Source organism: Eriocheir sinensis, chromosome 2 (assembly GCF_024679095.1).
Source record: "Eriocheir sinensis breed Jianghai 21 chromosome 2, ASM2467909v1, whole genome shotgun sequence".
In the NCBI taxonomy this organism is placed as follows: Eukaryota; Metazoa; Arthropoda; class Malacostraca; order Decapoda; family Varunidae; genus Eriocheir; species Eriocheir sinensis.
In genome coordinates this window covers 15605975-15618641 of record NC_066510.1, presented here as the reverse complement: position 1 = coordinate 15618641, position 12667 = coordinate 15605975, and the positions used below count along the sequence as shown (strand labels likewise).

Below are 12667 nucleotides of genomic sequence, written 5' to 3'. Positions count from 1 at the left end.
CCACTGTTGGCACTTCACGCTCCTGTCTAAAAGGTGCCGTAAGAAGGTAGACTTCCTGTCTTTGCTGGGAGGGCCAAGGGTACAGTGAGTCAGAGGTTTATTAATACCCCAACCTTTCTACTGTTGTTTATCTTTCTTTGTAGAGTGTGAAACTAAGCCTGATCACAGTGTAGATTTTCCTTTTTTTTTTACAGTAAAGGAAGCAGCTCCAGGGCAAAAAGAAAAACAAGAGCCTGCTAAACACTGCTCCTATGGAAGAGAAAAAAATAACTGGCCAGAAGTCAGTTTCGGATGAAGTAGTTTCTCTCCCTTGACAAGAAAAGGGAAATACTAATCATTCCTCTCTTGGCTAAATGACAGATTATGGCATCCTGCACACACTAACAGGAAAAAACACACTCCAACATCTGTTGCATAATTCTCCCCTGACACGAGGCATTTAGCTATTCCTATCCTGCCTGAAGCACTATACATAAGGTGAGAGGTGATGGGGTGCAGACTCAGAAGCAAACAAACGCAAGCACTCGTTCTTTAGTCCTCCTCCCCTGAACAAGAAGAAGCATGTAAACATTCCCTTCTGGCATCAAATCTAATACATAAAAAGTCCAAAAAACAAAAGATATGAGGATAAGTCAAAGCTTAAAAATATTAAACCTACATATTCCTTCAAATTTGTTGTGGAATGTGACATGCTTAAGACACTCCTAAGCTAAAGAGACCAGAGCATTCATTATGTTCTCCTCTTCCTCTGACAAATCATTTTCTCTTGACAAAATATAAACATGGGAGTTGCCTGCTTACACTCCTATGCATGGGAATATTTTGGCAGTCAGCAGGGAGAGCACTGATGATTGGGACAGACAAGCAGTGTGATAACCAGGCTTGTGAAGCAGTGAGCAGTGAATGGGGAACACACGCACTCTGGCAAATAGACTGATGCAGCAATGAATGGTGCCCAATCAGCACTGTGAAAGATATGCAAGAGTCAATCACCGAGGCATGAACTGTGGAAGATGGAGTGAAAAAACTATGGCAAATGCACTTCACTGATTGGAGCAAAAACGTGTCGCTGCGAGGAAAATAAGCTCACGGATAGACAAGCCCCAGCCGTAAATAGACAAGAACACACGAGAATGTACAACACCCATGAATTAAAACTAGGAAGAAAAAACACCCACACCCACACACACATATCACTCGTCCAGGCAAGGGTTCTACGACCTCATCTATTCTCTCCGACAGAACACGTGTAGCAAGGAAAAAAAGAAAAAAAATCACCACCACCACCACCACCATACATCAATATTCCCTTCCACTCATACTTCCCATAATAACAGAGGTGGAAGAAGGAGGGAGTAACAGTGACTAATGGTGCATCAAGGCAACCACTTAACACACCCCTTCTTTATAAGGTGATACATTCTAAGCTACATCCTTCTTTAGTATTAACAAGAAGCCAATGACCAGGGTGACAGGCCATAAATAAATTAGTGCACTGATATCCATGGCAACACAGGGCCAAAACAAACTGAAACCCTCCACAAATAGCTAATACTACATGAATCGGTGAAATATTAATGTCCCTTTGTCTCTCCGATCGGTTTGGAAGTCTCTGTTACGTGCGTGCATATGTGGGTCTTGTTAAACTAATGGCGAGTCTCCGTCCTGTATGACCTTTTGTGGCCTTTATATTCAGGCCTGGGATCTATATATCACTTTGCGGTATTTTGTCACGTGTTCTTTAGTCTATCTCTTCCTATTCAACCCTCATTTATTATCATTAACACAGAGAAAGTCATTGTTTAGTATTTTCTTTACACACACACAATGGAAGTCTACCTCTATCTACTCCACCCTCAACTACCATTATTGACATGGGAAATTCATTGAGTTTTTCTATTTAAATACACCCCGGAAATCTACCTTGACTACCTCAACTATTTTATTAGCACCGGGAAAAGACTAATGGCTAAGTATTTTCTTAACACACACACTGGAAATCTATCCTGACCTACCTCAACTATATTATTAGCCTAATATTTTCTTCTCACAGACATAGACACAAACTGAAAATCTATCCTGACCTACCTCAACTATATACATTAATAGCTCAGTATTTTCTTCACACAAACACACACAAACACACAATATACACAGACCTGATTAACTAATAAGAACGGAATATTTGCATTGCTGTGGCAGGTATTGATGTACTGGTGGCAGGGATCAGTAAAGCTTGGCGGTATCGAGTCTATTTTTGCAGGCTGAGTAATGGCGGAATTCTTGCCAATGCACCTCTGCCAGGTGACACCCCAGAACTTGCTGGTTGGTTGGGCATGTACAGCAATTACCAATAGAGTACTTTTCTTGGATGTTACCCCTGCCCACCACCACCACCACCATTACCTACATCACCATCACAACTGTCATCACCAGCTGTGTCTCCTGTAAGCCCTATTCACAGCCTAACACCTGCAGCCCAACTGACACGGCTATGTAATTCCAAAACACGGGAGCGTCTCTTATTAAAAGTTATCATTTCCCTCACACAAGGCCATGTAAGCATACAAACTAGTTCACACTGCCTTCACAGTAATTCCATCTCGTGCACACACAGGCAAGTAGGTGAGCATTCATTAAAGATACTACCTGAATGTAAAGATGAATAAAGAACACACACACACACACACACACACACCGAGACAGAGAGAAAGAGAGACTGTCATCCCCCATGCAATGAGTGAAGTCCCTATCCTACCCACTCAACGTTACCAGAATGTCTTTCTTTGCGTATTGCATTTGCCGATTTCTGTCCCAAAACTGTCGCTACCTCACAGATAACGATATTCATTCAGCGTTATTGTTTAGATCGTTAATTACTGATGCTTTTTTCTCCACAAAATATACGTTAGAAACTAGAGGTGTGCTGCTTAAGATGATCTGGTAAGGCTGTACCCACTTGCAGCCATAAACAACAAGCACAGCAGCTCCTGACACTCCCTCCAGAATAAAATGTGACACCTTTTTATTGCCAAACAGCCACACTTAACATTCATGCCATTTTCTTCACAACCCTTGGGAGGAATACCTTGAATGCATATACGACTGCCTAAGTTTAGTTTACAACCCCTTATGTTATCAATATTGAAGAAACACTTATGACAGCCCACAGCAAGCAGATTATTATGAAAAAGATGTAACTTCTAGAGGCAAACAATCTGTGCATAGCAAAGATCCTTAAATCCATATAATCTCAGTAATTTTCTTCTATACCCAGCAGATAAAGAGGGAGCTAACTACATACATATTCACTCATGTCTAGTTCTTTCTGCTGCATTGTCAGTTAATTAAAAAAGCCTCATCACGACTTTATCATAACTGTATGTACATCTATCTTCATTACGACAGTTTTCACCTCTGCTCGACAGAAAAACAATAACTGCCCACACGCATAGCTACATTTACTTCACTCCCAGGCTTTGTCAGTAATGTAAATAATAAGATCATGAGTATGTTTATGATTTTGCTTATTACGCGAGTTTACTTATCAAGTCGCTGCTTACACGACTCCAACCTATATCTGGTTCTGCTATGAGCTAAACATAACCCACCCACCACTGCCAATTATAAGCATTATTGTGTTTAATATGTCAGAGGTAAAATCACACTCTAGGGTTCAGGTTCATAAGTGTTATTTTATACTTGGAGGGTAAAAGACAAAAGGGAATTTTATTTCTGTGAGACAGAACTGCAGCAGGGTTGGGTCATTTATCAACAGAAGGACAGTAGAATGTTAATATGACTAATAAGTATGCACAATGTAGGAAAGAAAAGACTGACAGGAGTGGAGGATATAAATAACTGTGTGCATGTGTGTGTATTCGTAAAGGCATGCCTGTTAACTTTTGCCATGAAAGGTATGTGAAAAAATGCAGAATAGAGAAGAGGAGAATGACAAAATTGGCACAAATGCAAGGGGTGTGTGTGTAGAGAGAGAGAGAGAGATTTGAGATGACCAATACAGTTTTATTTATCCTAAACATATGACTGGGAGAGGCTCATCTTCCTTCACAAATAAAGGTACAAATACTGACATAGGGTCTACAATATAATCCACAAACCTATATATCCCTTGTATAGATAAGTTTCAAATCTTCAAAGCCATATGAGCAAATACAAGAACCCTAGAGGCAGTGGGTGTACTGTTTTTAATCAAGCTTCTGAGGTTTATTGCTGATAAGGATTGCGTTTCATGGTGAGGGTAAGAATGACACTGGTGGCTGTTGTGGCAGTGATAACACTTCCACTATTGTGTGTTATCAGAGAGGAGGCAGGAGGCTGGGGAAACAGAGGAAGAATCAAGAAGAGGTTTAATATTACGACACAAATAATGTCACCACAAACTCCTGAAGTGGCAGCAGAAGGCAACATATTGGACTACGTTGTCTACCCCACTTACAAAACTCGGAAAGCAGGTGTGTGAATATAAACACCGGTAATTACTGGACATTAAGTCAAAATCAAGTATTCCGAATGAGTGGATAATTAACTTCAGAAAAGCAGCATGTGGATGTGACAATGACATGGACCACACTACCCATTTCAATGACTGCAAAGACTGGCTACACTAACTACCCATATGCCAACCAATTTGTTTCATCTACCATTACTACAAACATAAAAGGCAAACAAAAACAAGAACAGAACAGTGATGGAGCTTTGTTTATGCTCAGTGAACCCAAAACCCTATCCCATATGTCTTTCCTCTGCCATCCAAACCGTCCCTAACCAAACAATATGGAAGGGGAGGCATAAGAACAACAAAATCGCTAATGTGTTTACTCCTCTTATACTAACATCAAATCAACCCTTTCCTTACCCCCAATGACTGAGTTTACGGCATACTCAATACCCATGTGACTTTCCTAACCCTCCCTTACCAAACAATATGAAGTACAGGCATGAGATCACAGCAAAATGGCATGTGTTTACCCCTTCACCATATTAACATCACATCTACCTTTTCGGGGGCCTTTCCTTACCCTCAATGACTGAGTTTAAGGTATACCCACAACCCATATGCCTTCCCAACCCTTCCTTACCAAACAATATGAAGGAAAGGCATAAAAACAACAAAATGGCATATGTGTTTCTCTACCCCCCATAACAACCTCAATTATAACCTCTCCTTACCCCAATGATTGAGTTTAAACCCACTACCCATATCCCTTTCCGAACCCTTCCTTACCAAACAATATGAAGGAAAGGCATAAGAACAAAATGGCATATGTGTTTCTCTACCCCCCACAACAACCTCAAATATAACCTCTCCTTACCCCAATGATTGAGTTTAATGCCAACCCACTACCCATATCCCTTTCCCAACCCTTCCTTACCAAACAATATGAAGGAAAGGCACAAGAACACCACAAAATGGCATATGTGTTTACCCCTTCCCCATAACACCACCACATCTACATTTTCCTTGCCCCCAATGACTGAGTTAAGGCATACCCAATACCCATATGCCTCAACTAACACTTCCTAAAGAAAAATAATGGAAGGGAAGGCATCAGAACAACAAAATGGCCTATGTGTTTACCCCTTCCCCATATCACCACCACATCTACACTTTCCTTGCCCCCAATGACTGAGTTTAAGGCATGCCCAATACCCATATGCCTTTCCTAACCCTTACTAACGAAAAATAATGGAAGAGAAGGCAGAACAACAAAATGGCATACGTGTTTATCCATCTCACCATAACATCAAATCGACCCTTTCCTTACCCCCAATGACTGAGTTTAAGGCATGCCCAATACCCATATGCCTTTCCTAACCCTTACTAACGAAAAATAATGGAAGAGAAGGCAGAACAACAAAATGGCATACGTGTTTATCCATCTCACCATAACATCAAATCGACCCTTTCCTTACCCCCAATGACTGAGTTTAAGGCATGCCCAATACCCATATGCCTTTCCTAACCCTTACTAATGAAAAATAATGGAAGGCAGAACAACAAAATGGCATACGTGTTTATCCATCTCACCATAACATCAAATCAACCCTTTCCTTACCCCAATGACTGAGTTTAAGGCATGCCCAATACCCATACGCCTTTCCTAACCCTTACTAACGAAAAATAATGGAAGGGAAGGCAGAACAACAAAATGGCATACGTGTATATCCCCTGCCACATACTAACATCAAAACACCCCTTCCCCTTCCTTCCGCCACGTTGCCATTCCTCCCTTACGTAAAATCAACGAAGAATATAACGAACACAACACTGCAGGAATGAACAGAATGAAGGAACGGAGGTAGAGAGAGAGGAAGAGGCAGGCAACAAAATGGCAAACTCCACTCTCCTTCCTCCTCCACTACTCCTCTCCTCTCCTCCCTTTCCCAGTTCCCTCCTCTCCTTCCTCCCTCCCCCTTCTTCCTTCTTCCCGCCCGTAACCATATTTCAAAAACCACGAAGGGGTAAGAGGAGTATTAGCTTATAAAAGTGACAGAGGTGAATAGAAAAAGGGAGGCAAGAAGGAAAGGAAGACGCAGTTTTGAAACCGAACAAAAAGGGAGAACTTGTTATATATATATATATTCCCACTTCTTCCTTCCTTCCTTCCCTCCTCGTCCACTTTCTTCCTCCTTCTCCATCTTCTCCTCCTCTTACTCTCCTTCTCCAGATGTTATAGCACGAAGCGGATAACGAGACCAACAAACGAACTAACGAACGATCGAATCCACGCCAAAACTTGTGAAAAACGAACGAAATTAGAAAAAAAATCCAAATTATTTTCCCGCCCCCTTCCAGAATTCAAGACGCAACGCCCACACTCGCCCCCCTTGAAAACCGGCCCCCCTTAGCCTTTGCCCATTAGAAAGACGATAACAAGGAGCAAAACAAGAGTAGAAATAAGGAGCAAAACAAGAGTAGAAATAAGGAAATAAAAGGCATTAAACAGGAAAACTTAAATTCAAGACACAACGCCCACCCCCACCCCCTTGAAACCAACCCCCCGCCCCCTTCAACCCTCACCCCTTCAAAACCACACTAACAAATGACAAAAACAGGAGTAGAAAACAGGTAAATAATAAACGATAATGCAAGCGTAAACCTTCAAAACCGTTTGCTTCACATCCCCTTGTTTAAGATCCCGCCCCCCTTCAAATACACACTAATAGATAACATATGAAGAGTAGAAAACAGAAAACAGGGAAATAACAAACGGGAAAAACAGGAAAACGTCAATTTACCTTAAAAACCCTTTGCTGAAGATGCTGGAGAGGCTGACTCTGAAGGGGACGCTGACGAGGAGAGTAAATCCCGTGTGGCAGGACTCGAGGGCCTGCCGGAGCCTCACATGTCGCCCTCGGGAGGAGGTCACAAACGCTCACACTCACACTCGAGGAAGGACAAACACACGTCGAGGAGGAGAAGGATCACCAGGACCAATGTAAACAAGGAGTCCAAACACGCTTCTAGGCTGCTGCGGCTCCCTTCCCGCCGGTCGCAGGGGTCGGGGCGTGCGTGGCGGCTCTGCAGGGAGACTTCGGGGAGATAACATTGATTTTTGGAGGGTTTCCGAGGGTGATTACGCGGAGGGGTGTGCTAGCGGCCCGCCTCTGAGGCCATCTTGGAGCGCCGCCACGGGGGCCTCGCGCACGGCCACGGCGGCCCTCCGCGCATGCGCCCTGCTCCCTGCGTCTAGCATACCGGTACCGGAACCAATACTAGCGGTACCTACTTTATGGTACTAGTATAGGAAAAAAGGGCACAAATGCTTGAATAAGTCCAAAGAAAAGGATTTAAAATAAGTGATTCAAGCTGGAAATTATAGTGCAATAGTGTATTGTAGTGAGGGAAGATAAATAATGTAGTGCCACTGACAAATACTGTATGATTAAGCAGACCGAAGACCAGGAGAAGGAACACCTACGAAGCGATACAACAAAGCGATACAGGTCAACTGAAGAAGAAGGAGACAAATTATATCAATGCATGCATGTCTTTACTATAATATAACTGCCTAATATCCTTGCACCACTCTATCGGCACCAAAAGTCTCAGTACCGGTACCGTAAAGTCCTCGCACCAGGCCGCGTATTTCCCTTATACCCTCTATATATTCTATACGGGTTTGTGACACCTAAAGGCCAGGTTATGTTAGGCTAGGTTAAGTAGATGAGGAGGAGATCGGGAATATGCCGCCGAGCAGGTCGCAGCTTGTTTAGTAAGGGTACCGGTACTGCCGTCTAAGTGCCAGTATCACCGGTACTAAAATTGGCGGTATTTATCCAACCCCAGCGTCTGTTTCCTTTATTACACTAGCCTAAGAACAACCCTCAATCTAATATAACGTAGTATTTCCCATTCATTTTTGATGCACTATAAAGATTCAATATTGTTCTCTTATGTTTTTCTCTCACTTCCTTCCTTCACGCATGCGCCTTGCCACCTGCGTCTGTTTCCTTCCTTCCACTACCTTTATAAATACCTTAAATAGTATCTAACGTAATTTTTCACACTTAGTTAAGGTTCCTCATGCCTATGCAATACTTTCTCTACCTTTTCTCTTTCAATCTAGAGTAGACAATCATCTATCCAGGAAATGACAGTCTGTTGTGATGTCCGAAACAGACGCGCCACTAAACGTTTTCATACAGGATCATTTTGATTTTAATTTTTTGAAGCGAAATATTTATATACGACATTGCAAATAGTCTCATATAGAGATAATAGCAGATAAAATAGCTCAGCAGTTCTTTCTTTATTTCAATGTATATGTCAGTGTTTATTTCTGATTATATATAGCTATATGCGGAAAGGGAATTTTAAGGGGGTCAGGCGCTGGGAGGGGGGGGGGGGGCGATTATAATGATCCTTGTGTTTATGACGCTCTCTACCTCTGACAGTAGTTACTGACCCTTATATTTATGGTATGCTTTACCTGTGACACTCTACGGTCCCATAAAGTCTAATTATCTATATATAGCAATCCACGTACGGAGTTATTTACGATCTTTTACGTTCTATTTTCGTGATCTAAGCGACCAATTCTTACCTACAATATACAAATATGTCAGCATTGTGTCATTTCTACCTTTATCTCACTAACCATGCATGTGCACAGTATTTTTAGCTTTGTGAGATATGTATATGGAGAACCTCTAGATTAATGACACTTTCCTCTCAAATTAGTATCTTACATGGTCTATATTCTCCGAACGTTATCTTCTTATGTATTTCTATCAACTAAACGTTTGATAGTGATGAAACATTGCATCAGCCTCTACCAAAACGTTTGTCAGTCGTTTGGAGAGACGTTCCACCAGCAGAAATAACGTTTTTAACACTCATAATGGTCTAAATATATAAGAAAAGACTCTTGATATACCAAATATATGTAAAACAACCCCCATATTAGGTGATGAAAATTAAGGCATATATAACTATATAGACAAAAAGCCATAAGTGATTCAGTTAAAGATTCATGAAATATTTGCTATAGCTAGTTCATGCATATCCATGGTGTTATATTAGCATTAACAGCTGTTATGTAATGATTGTGTGGCTTCCATAATGCCTATATTATATGTGAAAGGCAAGATTACAAAGTGTATTAATCTGATACATATTTTTTTTTTCTGTAGCCTAATATATGCCGGTCAGGTTTAGTTAGGCTTAGCAAGCGATTCACTATAAAGATAACGGGTAGTAGCAGTAGTAGTAGTACTAGTAGTTAAAGTAGTAGTAGTAGTAGTAGTAGTAGTAGTAGTAGTAGTAGTAGTAAGTATAGTAGTAGTAGATCGAAGAAGTAGTAGTAGTGGAGGTGGTTATTACCGAGCCACGCAAGATCGCACAGCAGCCAGAAGTATTAGTACTAGCAGCTGTACTAGAAATAGCGGTAGTAGCAGTAGTAGATATAGTAGTGTATATATAATTAGTCGTAGTAGCTACTATCAACCACATTAGTCAATCCTCCTCCTCCTCTTACTCCTCCTGATATCAGTGAGGGAGGATGAGGGAGAGAGAGGAGTAAGGGAGAGGAGTTTGTGAAAGGTTACGTCTATACTGGCGCGATGTGACGCAGTTACGCGCCTCTGCTACGTGGATCAATGACCACTCTTGGCCCCTCAAACTTTCCCGCTTGTATTCATATTTCTAAACACATCCTCCCTCCCAGTGATTAATGTTTGTAAGAGTCTGATAACGGGTTAAATAAAGATAAGAGGCCATTTTTGTTGCTTTACGCTGTTGAGAATAGAGAATAACAAGCAGCGCAGAGCAGGAATAAGAATTAACTGCATGATAACCAACGTTAATAATAATGATAATAATAATAATAATAATAATAATAATAATAATAATAATAATAATACGCAATGATGGATAATACCTTTTCTTTTTGCCATTTCCCCCAAAAAACTAGAGAAATTTAAACATGCAATACCAAGAATACGTAAAAATAACTATATCCATCTATCTAACTATTTCATATATACTGCCAGATCAAAGCTATATACCCTTCCCCTCTACATCGTCTGTCTGTTGAAGTTAAAAACACAAGCTTATGTGAGGAGAACAAGAAGAGGAAGAAAAACCTCACCTCAACTCTACCTGCCTCTCCATCTCCCCTCCCTCCCTCTCTCGCGGTCACTGAGTACTATGGCTTGTCGCAGAGAGAGAGAGAGAGAGAGAGAGAGAGAGAGAGGGTCCACGCCTAATACAACACACACACTATTTACGCATTCATACTCCTTAACCTTGGCCAAAACCACATATTAACAAGGCTATATTATCTCGCTTCTTGCCTTCCTTCCTCTCCTTATTAATTCTCTTTGTGGCTATATATTGAATTTCTTTTCCATTGATAGTTTATACACGTTGAAATTCTAGGAGGATTGATTGATTGATAGTTTATTGTTGCAGGTAAACAAGGGAGAAGGGAGGAACATGCCATCCCAACCCCCAGGATTATGAGAGCCTGCTCTTTTTTTTCATCATTATTATTATTGAGATCTATGAGAGAAGTTAGTTAATATAAACCACTGGATATGCAGACATGGACACAAAAAAATAAAAAAATAATAAAAAATAAATAAAAAGCAGTGACAGAGGAGCAAGAATAAAAAAGGGGAATGAGAAAAAGTGAAAATATAGTCAGAAATACCTCCATAATTCCTTAATATGCATGTCATTCTTCCTTAAATTGCAAATCAACTTAATTACCTCTTTCCTTCCCTTCCAACAAACAGGTTATAGATACAAGAGCATTGCTGTATAAATTATTAATATATGACTTGTTTAGTAACATCATCATCATCATCATCAATACCAGTTTCCAAAGGGTGCAAAGGTAAAATAGTGATAACACCTGCGTCTCATCACGTCATTATAAATACCTTAATACCTTACCATATCTATCTAGCAAGACACAGTTAGTACTCGATCACTCCTACCACCAGGGCCGTATTGAAATGGAGTAAGGGGGTGGGTTGAAGAGGGAGGGTGCTGATTAAACCTTCCCCAAAATTAATATTCCATTAACTTTGGTGTAATGGAGGACTTAAACCTTCCCTAATACTGTATATCACTTGGATTTTGGTATTATTTTTGAGTGTTATTTTATAGAGAGGGACTTTCAGTATTGGTTCTAGGTAAAGTGCAAAACTATTAACCCGTCCCTCTGGTATTAAATCACTCACTCGGACTTTGGTTCTAGGTGAAGGGAAGAACTGCACTTATCTATCCCTCTGTCTGGAGTTAAATCATTTACTCCAGACATGAGGACCATAAGGAAAAGTTCTGTCCTCTACATCAAAGGATTGCTTGGCGCCTTCCAAATACACCAAACTAACCAAATGAACAACCCCCAATAAATCAGTTTCAAGATACAGCTCTGGCCCACCACTCACTCTGACCACACATTCCCTCCCTACAGTGTCAAGGCCAGGAGAGTGCCTAATCACCATCAGCAGCACACAGGTAGCAGTACAAAGTGAGGCATCCAGTCCTTCATCGCGGAGGGTATCTTTTCTGTTTATGCCACGCAGTTTTGAAAATTACTCGTTCTTGGTTAAAATGTACTGGAAAACCAAGCTGAATAATAATGAAATAATGTCACAATAAAGATTGGTTTTTCATCTTTATTTTGACAGTTTTTCAAAGTCATGCCTCAGCTCGATGGGGGAGTTTCAATGCAACTACTAGAGGGCAACACTGTGCTATTATTGGTCCATCTTTAACTCCAAGCAGAGAGACAGTGGTGCCCCCTACGTAAAACTCCATAACTCTCATTATTTTTAAATGTCATATTAGTCTTCATTAATAATATGGCTGATTTGTCTTTTCTGGCTCATTTTTCAAGGAGTGGTTAATATTTTTAATTTTTATATTATAACCTTTTACGACTGAGTTTGTAATATGTTGACTTAACTCTGTGAAAATCGAACACTTCTAGTTAACTCCATCCCCAAAATGGAATTAAATAGCCACATGTCTGTCAATAAATGGTAATACGACGTTTAAAAAATCTGGCGAGTGTAATGCAGAGATGTATTATTGCTGTAAAGTTCCTATCATGCGGGAATACGTATTATAATGCATTCATAAACAAAGCAATAATAAACCTGACCATTACATTAGAAGCAGTTCTGA

At 40.6% G+C, this 12667-nt stretch overlaps 1 protein-coding gene across 4 annotated transcripts in view; it reads right to left on the bottom strand.

Moving 5' to 3' along the window:
• The window catches only part of LOC127000103 (uncharacterized), a 44229-nt gene extending 36557 nt beyond the window's left edge, over positions 1–7672 (bottom strand). For all 4 annotated transcript variants that reach the window (XM_050863524.1, XM_050863536.1, XM_050863529.1 and 1 more), the window contains exon 1: positions 7264–7672. The gene's annotated coding sequence lies outside the window, so the exon portion shown is untranslated. The remainder of the gene's footprint in view (positions 1–7263) is intronic.
• Between the last annotated feature and the right edge of the window lie 4995 nt (positions 7673–12667).